The following is a 20,259-nucleotide window of genomic DNA, read 5'->3' as shown; positions in this document are numbered from 1 at the left end:
AACGTCACTGCAACAAGAGGACGATCAATTGGAGGAAAAAAAGAAGGCGGCCTTTGCGTAGTCCAACGTGCATGGTGATTCAACCAAGAAATAACTGCAGCCACATGAAGACCAACTGGCGGAGAAGAAGAAGAAGGCGACTTTTCCTGAGTGCAACATGGATGACGATGCGCTCACGACATCAATGCAACCAGATGAAGGCTAACTGGAGGAAAAGAAGAAAACGTTTACTAAATTCAACGTGGGTGGCGATGAAAGCACGACGTCGAGGCAAACAGGTGAAGGCCAACTGGAGGAGAAGAAGGAAGCTGACTGCAACATGGATGACTCCGTCAAGCTCAAGAGGCAAGCCAACTGCCACCGATCGACCCCCACCTACAGCGATGAAACTTCACAGCCAATGCCATGATGTTGATTCTGTCCGGGACGGACAGATCTAAGGAGGGGGCAGTGTTATAAACCTGGTGGTGGCACAGATGGGGGTAGTGGTGTGAGTGTAGTCAGCCGACGCAAATCGCCCCAGGCCAGCGCTAGACGAACGGTCAACCGTGACGAGATACGACGATCGGCCGAGACGAGTTAACAACATGAAGGTTCGAGTAGGATCGCCGACGTGAACAGAGCTCAGGGGCGTCACGAGCGTTGTAGTCATCTGACCACCTAGAAACGTCGAGCGGCGTTCTGTCCGGTTTGAGAAGGCCAGTAGGGACCCTATATAAGAGCGGAGGTGACGCAGTCAAGACAGTTCAGAAAGCGGGTTCACGACAGGAGTTCAGGACACGGTCGACTACAGCACAGTTCAACGGTGTGGTTCTGTACGGAGCATTACGACGGTTCAGTGAGGAGTACTGTCAAGTACAGTTGAGACGAACGGCGTCTTGATCTTGGTCTGTGATCGAGTCCGACACAACGAGCCCAAGTGTGTGAAGTCAGTCCCGAACTGTTGAACCCAGTGCAAGCCCGGAACGAGACGTAGAGGCCAGTGCAAGACTTGATACGGCGGAACGGTGTTATCGGAGAGATATTTGTTATCGCAGAGCTATTTGTACTGTTCTACGTGCTGCCAATTGTACAGTATTGGCTGTTATTTATGGACATTAAACCTTTACGTTATTTTGGAGCCCTGACTTGTCAAGTTCTTTAAGTTGGTGGTGTATGGTGCAGTTTGCAGAGAGCCTGGATAGTGAGATTCGTAACAATATGCTCTTATTTATTTGTGACGTAGGCTTATTATCCATTAACAATATTTGCAGTGTTGTCTTGATTAAAAGCTAAGACAAATAATTATAACATTCTGGAGTAATTTAAATATTGCCAGGATTTTAAAATTTTAATTTTTTTTTTTAAAAGAAATCACTACTTTTGTGCAGATATCTCAGTTTAAAAGGTTTTCTGTGATAGGGAACAAGCTTCTATAGTACTCCTGTACCACCTTTATCAATTTATTTGATTGTTGTATTGATGCATGTAGTATTATAAAAATTTCAAATAAAATATAATGTACCCGTTGCTACACATTTTATCCACTTAGATCAAAGAACATATCTAAGCATATATTATTACCACATGTGACATATTATGTAGGTCTCTATTATCTGCTTCCCCCTTCACCTACAGATTTGAAGGCAATGCCTTAATTATAATAAGGGAAATGTTTTTCTTAATCTTTATGACCTGCTTTTATTATTATAATTGTAAGTTTTAAATACTCCATATCAATCAATCTTAATTGGCATAATCTATATATATAATTCTCTTCATGGCTTAACAGTTTGGACAAGAAGAAGAAGTAAAGGAAAGATCACTCTTTTATTTCTGCAAGTTGGACGAACTAGAGTTACACTACGAAAAAAAAAAAAGGTGGGGGGGGACAAGTAGTATTCACCCGTCACAAAATAGCAGGGCCGGACCATTGTGACCAAGAAAGATCACCCTTTTTTTTAAATTTCTACCTCACGTAGTTTTAGCACAGAAAAAAGAGGGGGGAGGAGAACAAGTTATCTACTCTGTATTCACCCGTCACTAAATAGCAGGACCGGACTAAACGGTTGTGGGGCCCTATGCAAAACGGATTTCGCATGGCCAAGTTTGGGTAGGGATACGGATAATAAGTGAAAATTAAGAGTTTGTATTAGAAAATATTTTTTTTTTACATTTTATTCATTCTTTAGTATCTACAGAACTACTTTACGAGCCTTGTTTGTAGCGATGTGATACAGTATATCATAAAAATTTTATTTCCTACATAGATTACGCTCAATAGCAAGAATTACTAAATGTTTCAATCTATCTAAGAGAATTGTTGACCTCAAGTAATTCTTCATTAGCTTGAGGCACGAGAAGCTTCTTTCACCAGATTCCACAATTACGTGATAATGCGTTTTTTTTTTCATCGCGCGTAGGATTCGCGTTTTCCATATTGAATGACACCCCAAAATGAAAATTTTTGTCATTATATTTCAGGAGATTTGTATGAGTTTTCAAAAGATTTTAATAATTTCAGGAGATTTTCATGACTTTTTTGTATATTTTGCAATTTCAGGAGATTTCAAGGAGCTACTGGTAAATCAGGCGGCCGCGGGAAATATGTTATAAGTTTTAAAATGGTTTAATTTAATAATTTACACCTACAATTAGCGCTGGTCCTATGAAAGTGTGGGGCCCAGTGCGGTTGCATAGGTTGCAGTGGCCTGAGGCTGGCACTGCAAAATAGCGGCGTATGCTGTCAACTAGTACTATTTTATTTAACTAAAGATGACGCACTGTTAAATATTAAAAAATCTCCATATTGTTTTCTTTTTTGTTTGTTTTGTTTTTGTTAATTTCACCACCTCTTTGTAGGCCTGTGAGTTTTATTTCTTTTTACACTTTTAAATATTTGAGAAATCATTTAGGGTTAGATTTATTTGTTTACTCACTTTATTTTACTTGTTATAACTTAAATATAAATTTGGATTAGATTCGTAATGCATACATGTAAAGTCACTTAATATGACCGTTATGTAACTGTTAGCCATTGTTTGCGTCTGCACCGTTGATATCCACAGGGACAGCAGACAAAAACTTTTTTTTCCTCTCGGTGAAGGTAAATGTCTATTTTTACAGGTTGACCTAATTAACCGCTTTGTCAACCAATCCGACTTCGAGATTTTGTAGGTGTGTCATTCCACCCACCGTTATATTTTCCCTCGGTCACATGTAGCGGGGTCAAAGTGCAGCTCTTATGTTGATTGACCTTGAAACATGTAATCGTTGCCCGACATATATAAATATACTTTTTTTTTTTTTAAAGATGGCTTAGAAATAAGTAGGCCTATTATATTATAACTCGGGCAACGATATGATGAATGCTCAATACGACAGTATAAATTACAATGTCTGTCAGTCTCACTGTCAACTCACCCCCTCCCCCTTTTATTTTCCAAATCTCGTCCAAAATAAAAATTAGGAACACTAATATTTAATTACATTTAAATTAATATGCTACAGACACGTTTGTGAGAGAGAAGGGGGATGCAGCAAGGCCGACATTAGATATTTGGAAGCCCTAGGCAAAGTAAATATGGTGGCCCCCAAATGAAACAGAAAACTTAAAAAAAAAAAAAGAACAACAAGCAGCAAAAAATATAAAATTACGCGATTTATTAAAAAAAAATAATAAAACAAGCCTAGTGACTTCAACAACAATATTGAGCACACATTTCGCTATATTTCTTCTCTAAAAAAAATTGTTTGATTCCTGTGCGAGACCTTCACCGAACAGAGGCCCTAGGCGGCTGCCTAGTTTGCCTATGCCTAAGGCCGGCCCTGACTACAAGGTCCCATCTTTCCTCCCCATCATGGTGCGTAACATTAATTCAATAAATCACTGAGGCACCCTTCCTACTATATATATATATGTCTAAAGAGAGGGTAGAGTACCCACATTCGTAGGCCTTCCCCCTCCCCCTTTAAATACTGTATGAATAAGAGAATCTAAGAGAACACAATCTGTCTCTTTAATGTTCCCATGAAACACAAATGAACACGCATTTGTAAGTTCCTATTGAGTTATTTTATTTCTTTCTGCGTTGATTTCAAAATGAACCTCTTACCAATTGTTCAATGTGTGCGTTAGTCAAGGGACATAGAAGGAGTAGTGATGGCGTCTACTATGATTCTTTGAGATTATAAACAACCAAAAGCGGACCATAGCTTTAGTATTCCTTATCCATGGGCGAATTCGTTTGGGGACGCTTATGAGTTTGTGTTAAAACACCAACTCCCCTTGTAAACTTTTTTAAAAAAAGCTTTTTTTCAGTGGCATTAAAAGATTCAAAGTTATTAGAATTCGAGGCTGCAATAGGCATGTTGTTTGAGTTATCGAATCCTTGTGAAGACTTAATTTCGTAATCTTTAGGGCACCCAGCTCTAATTGGTACCTGGCATTTGTTGGGGAAAAGTTAAGGCTGTTGGTCGTTGTGCTGGCCACATGGCATGGCACCCTCGTTAACAGTGACCACAGAAACAGATGACCTATACACATCTGCCCCATACATTGCATGGTCTGAAAGTGGAACTTTATTTTTTTTAGGATGGCAGTAGTAAAATTGGATTCTTCAATATATTATCTTACCCCCCCCCCTTTTTTTTTTTTCACTATTGTGTCGTTTCCAATATTTCCTGAACTTGTGCATGCATTATAAAAGACAACAACACATTGGTGCTCCTGTATCATGACGGTCAACTATTGTTGATGAAGTTTGGACTTTGGACTGGGACCAGCTGACGATTCATTTCCTAGCTAGAGCTACATTAGTTGAAACTGTGAAATGTTTCTAGCAGACTTTGTTAATGTAATTGACCTTTGTAGCCGCAGTGGCCTACATTTGTAAACGTTACTGCGTTTGTGTATCTATCTATCTATCTATCTATCTATCTATCTATCTATCTATCTATCTATCTATCTATCTATCTATCTATCTATCTATCTGTCTATCTGTCTGTCTGTCTGTCTATCTATTTATCTATCTATCTATTTATCTATCTATCTATCTATCTATCTATCTATCTATCTATCTATCTATCTATCTATCTATCTATCTATCTAGAACTACATAGCCGCTCCTCCTTAATCAGGTCCGGATTTAAGGGCGGGCTACACCCCTGTGAACTCCCTAAGTAAGGAGCATTTCCAAAGTAGTAAAATAACATATATCGAAATTTAAACGTTTAAATATTATTTTCGCATTTTTAACGCTAACACTTTAAATCTTACGTCGGCTGGCAACACTGTTGTGATAAAGAAGTGTCCGCTTGTGGCATGCTTTTATTGTGTAAATGTTGCTCCGGATTTACGGCAGTGCGTATACACTTTAAAAAAAATAAAAATAAAATATACCTATTAAATATTTAAATAGAGAATGAAAAGTGAGATTAAATTTAGCATGCTTTTAGATATATGTATTTTTATTCAAAAGTTGATTGGTTAGTAAAGCTTTTGAAAAATTGTTGGGGCCCTTCTAAAAAAAAACCTTCCCTAGGGCCTCCACGTACTTAAATCCGCCCATGTCCTTAATCTTCGGGCTTGAACTCAAGCCTTATTATTTTATTATCATCTATATCTATTTAATCCTCACACATTTAAAACTTGTCTTGAAAAATAAAATGAAATGCTAGTCCCGATACTTCTTACAGTCCCACTACCGTCCATCCCCTATTACCCAACTGGACATTTAGGCTTGTGTAGGCCCTATAAGCCTATTTCTGACGTTCAGTGAGCATTGTTTACATTCTTAGGATTCTTTTCCAGGGCATTTGGAACAAAGATTTTGAGCCTCTCTAGAAGTTGAATGATAATGCAGTATCAACTTGTTTATCCTTTTTTTTTCCCAAGGTGGCGAAAGAATTTTTTTTTAATAACTAAACGTCACCTACTTCTTTAAACTGACCGTCATCGTTAACGATTTATTTATGTTTCAATAATCTCTTATTTTAAAGCCCTATAATGAACCGAACAATCATTTGTTGGTAGCATTTAGTATGTTAGTATATCGGTTAGTTAAGCAGAAACGGGCACTTATTATGTTAGGGCTCATTTCATTGAGTTGTTTTTGGCTCAAGTTGGATGTATTGATTTATTTTATAGTCCGTGCTTCTTTCATCCCTAGTTTTGGTTGTTTGGCTTCCGGTATTATCCCACACAGAACTTTTGACTTGTGTCGTGACGATACTCACAATCAACGTTTCTGATCATAATCCATCCAAAGTTCAAACAACGTTTTATCTGGATACCCTTTCTGTGAGTTCCCCGTTTGAAACCATAGTGCAGTGGCGTAGCTAGGGTAGGGGTCCAAATTTTTAAATAATCGCCTACTTGAAAGGGGGGGGGGCCCAAATGAGTGTCCGAAATTTTGTTTTTACATTAAATATTACGCCATTATCTCTTGTCATAATGTCGAATGTCAAAATGCAGGAGGTCACTAAAGAGGTCAAGACCCCCCCGGACCCCCAAAATCCCTAGCTACGCCAGTGCCCAAGTGTGTGTGTGTCCCCTTTGCAGTTCTTTGGATTTGGACAATGAACCATCGCCTTCTATGTCTTAAAACAGCGTGTCTATTTAAGTATTAGTCCCCTGACTTTATCAGTTTCTTCTCTTTACTAAAACCCCTTGCACTAATTGTGACATTATTGACGTAATTTAAGTATGTAAAACGTCTGACTCCCTTAATTCTAAAGGCAATCTCCACAAAATGTCAAAACCAATGTGGCTTGTTGGTCGTAGCTAAACCAGCAGCCCTTCTCACCCTGCTATATGCGTATCCCTAAAAAGAAGGTACATGTACATATCCCTAGAAACAAGGCGCGTATCTCTAGACAGAAGATGCCTGTCCCAAGAAAAAGAACAAAGAATCTTGAAATTTTCTAAGTGCCCAACAGCGTTCTAGTGTGTGTATGTGTGTGTGTTTGGCGTGTGTGTGTGGACAGACACAAATGTGCGGGTGTGTGTGGGTATTATATAGTCGGAAAAGAGAAGAGAACACTGAACGAACACTTTGGGGAGAAGTGAAGTTCTAAAAAATAATTGGCTAATATGAAAGAAATCTCACAACCCTTTCATCTGAGTTTGACTGAATTTGAACTCATCATCATGCTTATTTGTTTCTTTTATGTGTGCCATTATATAATGAAACCGTGGTAATGCTCCTTTTCTAGACTTTTTGGGATATGAAGGGAAGACTATCGTTGTTTTTTTCAAGGTGTATGATTTACAAAGATATGTGAAAAGCACTGCGCCTTAAGAATTAGTGGTCTGATTTGATTTATTGTAAATCACGGTAATTTCACTTTAATATATAAATAAATAAATATATACTATTTATAAACTCACTGATTCATTGATCACGAGATCTCTTAAACTATCATACGTATCCGCATCAAATTTCGCACACATGTTCCTTTTACCTCCTAGACGCTCATTAAAGAAGTTGTTTGTTTTTTGACAGATTCGCAACCTGGGGACCGCTATTCGCGTAAACCGCAAGCTTTCTATGAAACCTTTGCATTTTATTTTCCGCATTTCCCCCAAAAGGCCGCAGTCTAATTAGAAAGCTTAAAAAGAAATATGTCACAAATTACTTTTTTTTAAAGCATTTTTTTTCTTTTTCCCAAAGTCTACTCTATTTTTAGTATGACTTACGTCATTTCCACTTTCTTGTAGACAAAGCAATAATAATAGCATTAATTAGATCTAGAGTCTTTTTCTTTTTTTTTTTTTTTTCTATCGACAGAGAGAGCACGGAATGCATCTGTTATTCCAAATTTATTACAATAACTAAAACCAAATGGATATTTCTTTTTATTTAGAGAACAAAATACGAATGTAAATGTAGAAAGGGAAACGGCATTCGAATTTTTTTCTGGGCCTGAAACTTTAGGCATTAGGCTTACAAGGTGTATTTCTCCATACAAGATCCTCTGGAAAACTCTTCAATGTATCCAGATTGGGAGCAATAACCAAAGATGGAAAGGTATCAACGATGATGCAGCCACTGTTGCTAAATCTGCGACCCAGCTTCATACCCTGATTGACAGACTCTCTGCTGAATGCCAAAAAGATTGTCTCAAAGGGAGACCAAAATAATAGTTCAAAACACAAGCACTGCACCTCACGTGACCATTAATGGTCAGCCTTTGTAAATTGTTGCCATTTTTAGTTATCTTGGCTCCATCATGTCTGCTACTGATCAAAGACATCAACAAAAGGATAGCTTATGCAATTGGTACCATGTCACGGCTGCAGAAAAGAATGTGGGACAATACCTTGCTGACTACCAATACCAAAACCCTACCGGACCTGTGTGATGAGCCAAGAGTAAATGCTGAATATCTTCCACTTCATGCTTAAGGCTTTTTTTTTATGAGGTGGCAAAATAAAGTAACCAACGAGGAAGTCCTGCGAAGAGCAGTACGCCAGGACATTCGTGCTGTTCTATAGATATTGGGTCTTCAGATTGAACTTCTGAAATTATCTAGGCATATTCAAGACCCAAAGCTATTGTAACATCTGTAATTGTGCACCATCGACTTTTAGCCACAAACTTAAGGCCATGGTGTTATGCATCAGTAGAAAGCAGGTCTGGTGCTTCATTTGGCATTTCTCCACTTCTGGATGCACGTGTGTAGCCTATAGGCGTAACCCCTCCCTACCTATTTTTTTTTTAAGTAGTCAAAGAATATTCAATGCTGGTTATCCCTTGGAAGAGGAGGATGAGAGGGTTGTCAGGACAGTGGAAGACGAGAAGAAAGAAAGAAAAAGTTTACCTCTAGTTTTATTTTTATTTTTTGTTTTGTTTTTTCGATTATTGTTTAAATAGTTTTTCTCCTTTTAGTAATAACCGCAACTCGAATGTTTGCTACAATACCTATAATCAAATTTGGGAGGGGCTGACTTTATAGCATTTAGGGAATGGTGTGGGTTTAACTCGTCTCGCTGGAGGATGGAGTGCTTTCCCTTACGTCTTGGAACTGTTTTCGACATTATTTGAATGGTGCTTTGAAAATGGAACTGCGGACTGTGTTTTGTTATTACTATGTCTAGGCGTGTGTGTCTTGTAAGAAAAAGAAATACAATATTTGGTTCGTTCCAACTATTTAGTTAGTGTTAGTCTTGTTTATGCATTTTTAAAAATATTTTTTGTTTGATTGTTTTGTGTTGTTTTTTTACCCTCCCGGAAAGAAGAAAAGCCGATATGAGCTAGTTTTGTGTTGTCTCTCTCCCATTTTGTGCATTCTGAAAGCGAACGTCTAACCAAAGAAATCACTAGCATAGTCACATGATTTTTTAAAAGCTGTTACATTGTTCATTACTTAGTTCAGATGTCACAGTCTCAGTTTTGCGGTTAGGTAGAGCAATGTCATTTTGGTATGGGTATGCTAAAATACATTCTTAAAGTTCTTCTACACACTTGAATAGACACTCTCGCACACACACTGAACTCGAACATTCATTTTGAAGGACTTTGGACAGACTTGAAGTTAACTGAAAGCAAGTTACCCCTTTAGAATCTTGCGATCTATGCGGACAGAAATTCGTCAAGTTCGTATTTTTCTTTGACCGACGATTAACGAGGGTGTCATTATTCTTGGACACATATAAATCTATATGTATGCATAATCTTCTGCACCATTAGCTCTACTAATGTAATGTAAGGGGGACAATCTAAACGCAACCGTACCAGGTTGAACAGTTCAATTTCACCAGTAGCATGAGTCATGATTGCATGTCTACCTAGATATTGACTGTGTCACAGGCATACTATTCAAAGTTATTGTTAATATGTTATTTTTAGCGGGACTTGTTTCGTCTGCTGATTGACAGTGCAACAGATTTAGAACGTCAGCCTGTGAAACACTGAGGCTAAAAATATAATCACGATTACATTCCAAATTTGATAGTCACAGAGCGGACAGATACAATCGATAAATCCGATGACGACCAATTATACGTAGATCTCATACGTGTTTAAACAGCTAAGTTAAACAGTCTCGCAGTCGTTATTTGGGTGATTGATATATACATACGTGCACTGACAGGCCGTTTTAGCGTGTGTGTGTGTTTCTATAGTGGGAAGAGGTTAGCGATTGATTGTGAATGGTGCAAGATAAACGGCATTGTCGTCGGCGGTCTTAGGTAGGACAGACTGACAGAACACCTGACCTGCAACGTCACAACCTATGGGCAGTGGAGACCAGTAGCTAGTTATCAGGTCTGTACGGCGTGGCAACGAGCTATGGGTCTCCGCTGCCCATAGGTTGTGACGTCGAAGGTCATTGTTGAGGCCTACTGTTACGATTGGTCTCGGCTGAACCCCTGCATGCACCAGTTCTCTCGTTAGTCTTAGCCCCAACAGTGTTTTGAAGAGTCGAACATACTCGGTTTCCTGTTTAGATGGCAGTAGTGCATGAGTGCATGAACTGTGAAGACCTGTAGAAATAACTCAGGCGCAACCTTAAATTTACCATCAAGAAACCAGTATGGATGAAGGAGGCCTCGACAAAAAATCCTGCACAGGAACTTCATTACTTATTACACATATTTTAAATAAGTCCGCGCTTCTTTGTCGGGAAACCCTTTCTCCATAACTAGTTTAAACTTCATAAACAAGCAAAATATAAAAAAACAATCCTTTAAAAAAAAAAGAAACAAAGCCTATCTAAAGGAGAAGAACTCCGTCCTTAAAACTATATCTACAAATAGTGTACAAGTTATTTCCCTTATTCAATATCAATCAAAATAATTACCGATAATTAATTGACTAATGTTTTTGTTTATTGATTCATGGTTTGTTTAAAGTATCAACTTGATCGAAAAATGCGTGAAGGGGAAGTAACGTTAACAATTATTTAATGGGACTAAACCCAACAAATTTAGCTATATCTGTGAATACTGAAACATTAGTTTCCCTTGTTGCTATTAAACAAAGTAATTAATTACCAGTATTTAATAGTCTTATTGGCTATTTTTTTTTTATTGATTCATGTATTGTCTATGCCAATGAATAACCTTTCGAAGTTTCAGCTTGATTCGAGAATGGGTGTTGGAGCAATAATGTATATCCATTTTTTACCAGACAGACAGACAAACAGATTGTCAGATTGAGCTGATATAAGCTTTGTAAAAATATAGATGATATTTGGAGTAACAGATGCTTTTTGTTATGAACATCACTGACCTACATATAGCTGTACTTTTAACCCTGGCAACGTTAAACTCAATCGAGGAGACTCTTCATGATCAAAAGATAAACTTTGAGTGAAGAGGCCACTTCTGTGTAGTACGCGTGGGGAAGTCATGCTCGCTGTCTCGCACTTTCGGTTTGTTTGTAAGTGAATTTAGGGTCGGGCGATGATCAAACGATAATCGCTGTATCCGCTGGTATGATGTTACAGCCATAGAATCCGCGTGACATGGTCAGCGCAATACCCGATCGATATCTGATCTGTTCATTGATTAACCTCTTGTTCCTGTTACGTAAGTCCTCTTAGCAAGCGGATACATCACTGGAGACTCCCGTCTTTTGATCATTCAACCGCATAGATGCATAGATAGTATAATGGCCCATGATCTTTTAACTGCATAGATGCATATATGTTATAATGACCCATGATCATTTAACAGCATAGATGCATAGATGTTATAATGACTCATGATCATTTAACCGCATAGATAGTATAATGACCCATTATCATTTAACTGCATAGATGCATATATGTTATAATGACCCATGATCATTTAACAGCATAGATGCATAGATGTTATAATGACCCATGATCATTTAACTGCATAGATGCATATATGTTATAATGACCCATGATCATTTAACATTTAATATCTGATCTGTTCATTGATTAACCTCTTGTTCCTGTTACGCAAGTCCTCTTAGCAAGCGGATACATCACTGGAGACTCCCGTCTTTTGATCATTCAACCGCATAGATGCATAGATAGTATAATGGCCCATGATCTTTTAACTGCATAGATGCATATATGTTATAATGACCCATGATCATTTAACAGCATAGATGCATAGATGTTATAATGACTCATGATCATTTAACAGCATAGATGTTATAATGACCCATGATCATTTAACAGCATATATGTTATAATGACCCATGATCATTTAACAGCATAGATGTTATAATGACCCATGATCATTTAACCGCATAGAGAGTATAATGACCCTTGATCATTTAACTGCATAGATAGTTTAATGACCCATGATCGTTTAACTGCATAGATGCAAAGATGTTATAATGACCCATTATAATTTAACTACATAGATAGTATAATGACCCATGATCCTTTAACCGCATAGATAGATGAATTGATAGAATAATGACCCATGATCATTTAACCACATAGATAAATAGATAGTATAATGACCCATGATCATTTAAAGCATAAATTATAATAGATAGTATAATAAGCTTTGACCATTTAACGGCATTTATTCATATAGATAGTATAATGAGCTATGACCATTTCACCACATAGATTCATATAGATACTTATACCTTGTTTTCGCTTTGACTGTCTAGGGCTCTTCAAGCCACTGTGCCGCCAGTTGTTGTGCTTTGTTAAATCATTGTTTGGATTCAGCAATTTAAATTTTACCAAAATAGAACGAAATTTTGTCGAGGTCAGCCAAACCCCCAATCGACCTGGCCCACTTTATTGGCTGTTTGCATGTTTAGCAAAGTCAATATGTTTATGTCCAACGTGATACGACTGTCGGGCGCGTGTCTCGCAGTTGGCACACACAGCACAATTAGTGGACAAATGTTCACAATGACTTCCAGGGGCACATCGTTGAAACTATGTAATAATGTTGTACAGGAAGTGTATCCAAAATGAGGCATAGATCATAAACATTTAGCATACTGTGCTCTTTAATAATATTAATGTAAGGTCATCTTTTAGCTGAAAACCATAAAAAAAAATACTTAGTTTTATTTTTAAGTTTTTCCGATTTTTGAACTTGTTTGTTATTTTGTTTTCATTAACTGATTGATGAAACAGTGTGTTTTGCTAGATAATTGTCATTATTATTTTTAATTCTTTGCCACTGCCAGGATCGAGATTCATTAAAGGGTAACTAAATTCATTGTAGTCTCCCCTTAAGAGTGTCCAATTTTTTGATATGGCAGGACGGCAAGGGTATGGCAGAGGACAGGATTCATGTGTGTGTTTGTGTTTCTATGGTGACGATGGAAAGATGTAGCGATTGGCTGTGAAAGATGCAAGATACGGTTGTGAATGATGCAAGATACGGTTGTGAATGATGCAAGATACGGTTGTGAATGATGCAAGATACGGTTGTGAATGATGCAAGATAGGTGGCATTGTTGTCATTGGTCTTGGTTATGAGAGACTGCTCAAGAACGTGAGACTAAAAGGTTGTGTTATTACAGTGAGTCAGATTTTGTTTAAAAAAACACTAATGCTAAAGTCTACTTCATTTTATCACAAGTTGATTTTGTCTATATTATCAAAATGTTAAAGTCCACAGTTTACACAAGGAAAGTGATCCAAGTTATTTGAAGTTTCATTAGTTCAGATATATTAAGCCTACAGCGGTTTAGTTGTCTACCCTCCGTTTGGTGCTAAAAGTCAACGACCGTCACCAAGAATGAAAATATCGAAACAAAATGTCTAAGAATACTTTCATTTTGTCTAATATTTGGGGTGGTACCCTGAATCTACGATCCCCTTGTTCAATCAGAATGCCCAGTATTTACCTCTCCTTGTCTGCCCTTGGTTATGCTCCTCCTGGTGTTCACTCTCACACTCCTGCGTTTTCTCTTATCTCTGGAGTGCCACCAAACACAGCCTCGCTTCACGTCTGCACGTCTCATAAACATCTATCCGAAGATGTTGACGAGAAGATGGCTCTTGGTGCATTGACCTTTCCATCTATCAAAATATAAGTTTGCATAGTTTTTAAGAGTAGGACAAACAATTTTTTGCTCAGTATCGAAGTGTGAAAAGAAAATGTATCAATATCCTGTTTTTGTTTTTACATTTATTTTTTTTTTGGTTATTATGAACATGTAGTCGGATAAAATAAAAGTTTAATATTGTTCATTAGAGCAGCTCAAAATGGGTAGATATTTTTTTTTCTTTGTCAATTACATTTGTCACAATTTATATTGTCTGAAACTAAATCAATTCATATTAGTTTAAATAGCAATCTGTATATTTGTTTTAACAGCAATTCATATATTATTTTAATAGCAATTCATATATTGTTTTAATAGCAATTCATATATTGTTTCAATAGCAATTCATATATTGTTTCAATAGCAATTCATATATTGTTTCAATAGCAATTCATATATTGTTTTAATAGCAATTCATATATTATTTTAATAGCAATTCATATATTGTTTCAATAGCAATTCGTATATTGTTTCAATAGCAATTCGTATATTGTTTCAATAGCAATTCGTATATTGTTTTAATTGCTATTCGTATACCGGTATTGTAATGGCGGTAGTTCAAACAAACATAAGCAGTATAGAATTGTAAAAACATTGTCCCATACATCGGAACACTTCATGAGCTGGTGGCTGGATAGAAAAGAAGAGAGAAAAAAAGAGGCTGGAGGGAGTCCCTAGTTCCGGTCTTACTTAATATCTAAAATGTTTTCAATACGATCACGTCTAGTGTAATATGTGGAGACCCACTGTTCAAGTCACACACACACACACACACACACATACTCGCTCACATGCTTTGACTGCTGGCGAGCACATTCTCAAACACTTGTTCAGACTGTCAATGTATGACTACGTGCTGACCATTGTGTATGACTACGTGCTGACCATTGTGTATGATTACGTGCTGACCATTGTGTATGACTACGTGCTGACCATTGCAGTGTCCATCCAAGAAATGTGATAGCGTCCTCTTGTTCCCCCCCCCCCCCTAGATATTGTTCCCTACCCGGGTCCCTCAGACTATTTAATGAATTAACTGCTGTTCCCGTAGATGTTAAAATGATTTTTTCCCCTTTTAGCTTTAAATCTCACCTTTTAACAGTCAAACATCGATATAGTAGATGTCATTAAATGTAACAGTCTTATATCAAAGTTTCATTCTGTTGATTCTAGCGATTATTTCGAAAATATCCTGATGCTCAATTGTAAATTCTAAGCCAGATTTTATAGACGTTTAAAAACAATATCCTCTGGAATGTAGATCTAATAATGCATTTTTTCCCCCCACAATTAGGTGCATTTTCGTTTAACTAGCCCGCGTCTTCATCGGTCTAGAGATGGAGTCAATGTGTTTGTTTTGTTTTTTTTACAACGCTTATATTAACTCACTCTGTCTGTCTGTTTGTTTGTTCTGAACACTTGCTATTCTCGGATCAACTTGAAACTTTAAAAAAGTATATATTGTAACTTACAAAATATGAATTAAAAAAATTAGTTAATTAAACAGTGGTGATTGTTTCATTTGTCTGATACCTTAAAGGAAAGTAATTTCAACAATATTGAGATAGATATGTTCGTATATATGTTCGTCAATGTGAGGTTCTTCTTAGATAAGCTTTGCTTTTTTTTTGTATTATATATATATATATATATATATAATATATATGTATGTATGTATGTTAAAGATTCGCTTCCCATATAGACTTTAAAACAAGGTAGGAAGTGCAACATAATCTCAATAAGTAGGCCTATGTTTTCTTGGCCGTAGAGTTGTGTGGAAGATTCCTCTTGTGTAGTCCATGGATACAATTAGTGGAAATTGTTGTAGCATGATGGTAAAATTCAGAAGAGGAGGGAATTCAATTAGGGCGCCGTCTCGTAGATTTCCATTCTCTATTTACTTATTGATCGAACATCTGTCGGCGGTGTAGTCTATAATCCGTAATGGCTGCTCGGTGTCTCTGTTATTCGACAGCATTAGGGCTACATGTAGCCACAGAGGACATATCTAAACTATAAAAACTGGCAAGTTGTTCACCAAATAATTATTATTACTTCTCAGAACCGAACTGTAAAGACATGACCAAATAAAGCGGCACATTAAATACACAATGGCGCAGTGGCTGAGCGGTAAAGCGCTTTGCTTCCGAACCGGGGGTCCCGGGTTCGAATCCGGGTGAAGACTGGAAATTTTAATTTCGGGAGTTCTGTGGACGCCTCTGAGTCCACACAGCTCTAAATTAGTTGGGGAAAAGTAAAGACGGTTGGTCGTTGTGCTGGCCACATGACACCCTCGTTAACCGTGAGCCACAGAAACAGACGACTTTTACATCATCTGCCCTATAGATCGCAAGGTCTGAAAGGGGAACTTAACTTTTAAACACACACGGTTAGTAGACTATACTCTATTTATACCCCCCCTTTTTTTTCCCCTACTCACACACACACTGTTACTATGGAATTGTGTGGTGAATACGATTTTGTATTTTCAGAATTGCAGACATGTTTGGATTTAAATCTTTTAATAAAATGTTAGACCCCTTTGTAAATCCAGAAGATTAAAAAAAAAAAAAGAAAATGAGATTGTTCTGTCCATAACTATGGAGAGGGGCGGATGTCTATTTCCCATGTCATATTAACAAAAACATATAAAACTATTTCTAATGATTTTCTTTGTAACCACTGTAACCTAGACGCCACTGCAGGGCCGGCTTTACGAATTACTGTGCCCAATTTAATGTAGGCCTACGCTTTCAAGGCCCCTCTTCTAATTTATTTTTACAATAACAACTATTACTATTAATTCGATCATTAAACCAACATTTATGATACAACATGCATAGGAAGCAATTCAAACGCATCTGACCCTGGGGGTTAATTTACGTCAATCATTTACCTTATCTTTACCTTTACCCATCCCTTAGTCTGTTGGATCGTTGGGGCACCATGCAAGATTCGTCGATTGTCTTTCTCAATTCCTCCCTGTCTTTTGCCTTAGAACCTCTTTCAATGGCAGGCTACAATGGCTGTATCATACGATACACTAAATAAGTTAACCCTTTAAGTCCTACATCTTTAAAAGCCTGTGACAAGAGACATGACTGATTGTGATATGTTTAATGTAAATGGAGTGGCCCCTGCCAATCAGTCAAATCGGCCTAAGGACCTACATTTTTTGTAATTGTTTTTGAACCATTGGTGCACCTAATCTTCTTGTTTTTCTACGTGTTTTTTAACCTTTAAGAAAATAATAATAATTTTAAAAATTCACACTTCTGCTACTGTTGTTTTGTTGTTGTGTTTTGGCGCCACCTTGCGATCATTTCCGCGTTCAATCGCCCTGCGGTGTCAATGTTTTTATTTGATCGCTGTGTCGATTACATTGACCTTCAAGGACTGGGCGTTAAAAGACGTGTAGGTGTTTGATAAACAGGACATTTATTACAGATAACCACAGTGTCATCTCGCCCTAGCTTGTACCATTGAACCACTCATGCTTGAATAATGCGGTCACTTCGTTAGTTTAGTTGAGTACTTTTTGGGCATTTAATGCATTCAGCGGGCTTAGTTCGTAACAGGAGTTTGCCATCCTGTCGGGTAGATTGCAGAAGCGTTTTGTGGACAGCTCAAATAGAATTGATTCATCTCTATGATGACACTTTGTTTTTGTAAGCACAGAAATGCTCATGACTAGATTTGATTCGAATCCTCCATACCGTGCTTTGTGGATGCACCAAATGGAACTCTTTTTGGAAACGAAGCCTTCTAATGGTTAACTATCACTCGTGCGCATCGAAGCAGTCTACAATAGTCTACATTGACAAGGAAGAAAATTTGATATGTTAACACATATAATTGATTTTTTTTTTCATATGTTGCGTCACAATAGTTCAGCGTTTTCTTGTAAAAACACACACACACACACACACACAAAGCACAATAGTTCAGCGTTTTCTTGTAAACACACACACACAAAGCACAATAGTTCATTTTGTTTTTCTTTTGAAAACACAGACACACACGCACTAAACTCAATAGTTCATTTTGTTTTTCTTTTGAAAACACACACACACACGCACTAAACTCAATAGTTCATTATGTTCTTGTAAAAACAGACAAACACACACAAAACACAATAGTTCTTTGTTTTCTTGTAAAAACACACACACACAACACAGTAGTTCTTTGTTTTCTTGTAAACACACACACACACAAAACCCAATAGTTCATTTTTTTCTTGCAAAAACACACATAAAACACTCCTTTATCAATAGCGGAAACTTATGTACTCTATTTCAGCGCTTCTCAACCTTTCAAGAGACTAAGGGAATAAAAAAATATCCTTTATTGCGAGCCATCCTTAAAAAAAAAAAGGGAGTCTCGTATTCAATGTTTAGCCTTGTTCTGGAAGTTTGCTTGCAGCCGCCCATTGGCCTGGTACATTGAACACAACAGTTCTAGGCTCTGCTACAGCGTTAGTTTTGTTCTTTGTGTTGCAATTACTCCTGTTAGCTTGCGAAATCTTCGTGGGTTCAAGGTGGGTGAAAATTTACTGCAGGGTGTTATGGAGTGTGTGTGTCTGTGCTTGTGTGTTTCTATGGTGACGGTGTGAAGAGGTTAGCGATTGGTGGTAAATGATGCAAGAACAAGATAAGTAGCGTTGTAGTCAGCAGGCTGAGTTAGGACAGTCGACCCCAGAACGTGAGACTGAAAAGAAGTGTTATTGTAGTGAGCTCTATTTCGTTCAAAATGTCAGCACAAGATCAGCCGGCGTTACTTTCCCCACGTGTGCCAGGTACCCATTAGAGTTGGGGACTCAAGGGCGTCCTAAAAATCCCGAAATTCCAAATCCCAGTCTTCTCGACCCTCTGGTTCTGAAACCAAGCGCTTTGTTACTATGCCTCAATTCGCACCATTATATTTTTTAAATATATAATCACTATACCCCGTGCATATGCCAATTAACATACTGATTATATTAACCTTGGTTTACACACTGCAAGAAAATACTTGTTCAATCATGGACTGTTTAAGTGTTTTAACGTTCATTGCCTACTTTCTGTTTGGATGATAATGTCTGACTTGTCTGAGTCACCCGGATGTACTTTTGATTGAATTCAAACATTTCCCTTGGGAATAGATGTCTCCACTTTATTGAATTCAAACATTTCTCTTGGGAATAGATGTCTCCGCTTGATTGAATTCGGTATAAATAGGAATGAGGAAGGCAGTCGGATAGTGAAAGTGTAGGGTCGCGATTACCCGTGTTTCATAAATTGACGGAGTCCCAGGAGATTGACATTCATTACAAGTCTAACTCTTAATTAGATACTTATGCCACTCTGGCTTCATAACTGAAGTAAGCTAAAATATGACTTGGTCTTACATCCGCTCTGCTGTCAGGATTGATTGCTGTGCGATGACTTGTACGATTTCCCCATTGAAGTATCAGTGATCCCTCGAGCTTATTTCGCTTATTGCTTGAACCTGGCATCCCCCAGAAGCCTGCGTTCATTACTTTTGTATTGCGTGTATGAAGCTCGACGACAGTCACGTGTTTATAGTGCACGTGGATGCCCCAAAACTAACCACGTGTCAATAACATCAAATACAGCTTCACCTTATCTTATCTTGTAAAATACAGACGTTACTTCAAAAAAAAAAAAAAAAAAGATGATGATTACGCCATACACATCTCTGGGTCAATCTAGTTAACCAATGATTTTAAAGTCTGGCAAGTTTTCCTGGCTTATTCAGGCAACCCATTCCATGCTCTAATAGCACTAGCTTTAACTATTGAATCAAGCAGTTCTAAGCATACATACAATGCCACCACTCTACTTTGAACTATCAGTCTATTATGGCTGCATAATCGATGATTGTATATGTGTATGTTAGAAATGCCTCAATTAAAATTTCTGCTATATGAAACTGTATAAGCCTAGGTAAACACCATTATCGCGGTAAAATGCTTTAATGTATCGCATTTCAAAATCTCTCTCACTCTCCCTCCCTCCCTCTCTCTCTCTCTCTCTCTCTCTCTCTCTTGTTTTTAGCCTTTCATTCTTTATCATAAGAAAAGTTTTTATCTCTGCTTTAAACGTCTCCATACGGATGATTGACTCGACTATATTGTCCATTCTAGAATTTAACGTAGGTGGTAATGCAGGTCTATAACGTAGCAAGGATTACTGAAGATACATTCAAATACAATGTAACAAAACAAAACTGGCTTTGTTCCGAACTTTAGGTAGACCTATAAAGAAGAAGAGCATGG

At 37.5% G+C, this 20,259-nt stretch overlaps 1 protein-coding gene across 1 annotated transcript in view; it reads left to right on the top strand.

The window, feature by feature from the left end:
• Positions 1 to 20,259, top strand: part of LOC129928651 (lysoplasmalogenase-like protein TMEM86A) — a 29,487-nt gene that overhangs the window by 3,023 nt on the left and 6,205 nt on the right. The window lies entirely within an intron of this gene.

Source organism: Biomphalaria glabrata, chromosome 10 (genome assembly GCF_947242115.1).
Source record: "Biomphalaria glabrata chromosome 10, xgBioGlab47.1, whole genome shotgun sequence".
NCBI classification, from domain to species: domain Eukaryota; kingdom Metazoa; phylum Mollusca; class Gastropoda; family Planorbidae; genus Biomphalaria; species Biomphalaria glabrata.
Note: the sequence above shows the minus strand (reverse complement) of the source record. Positions and strands in the feature narration are given on the sequence as shown.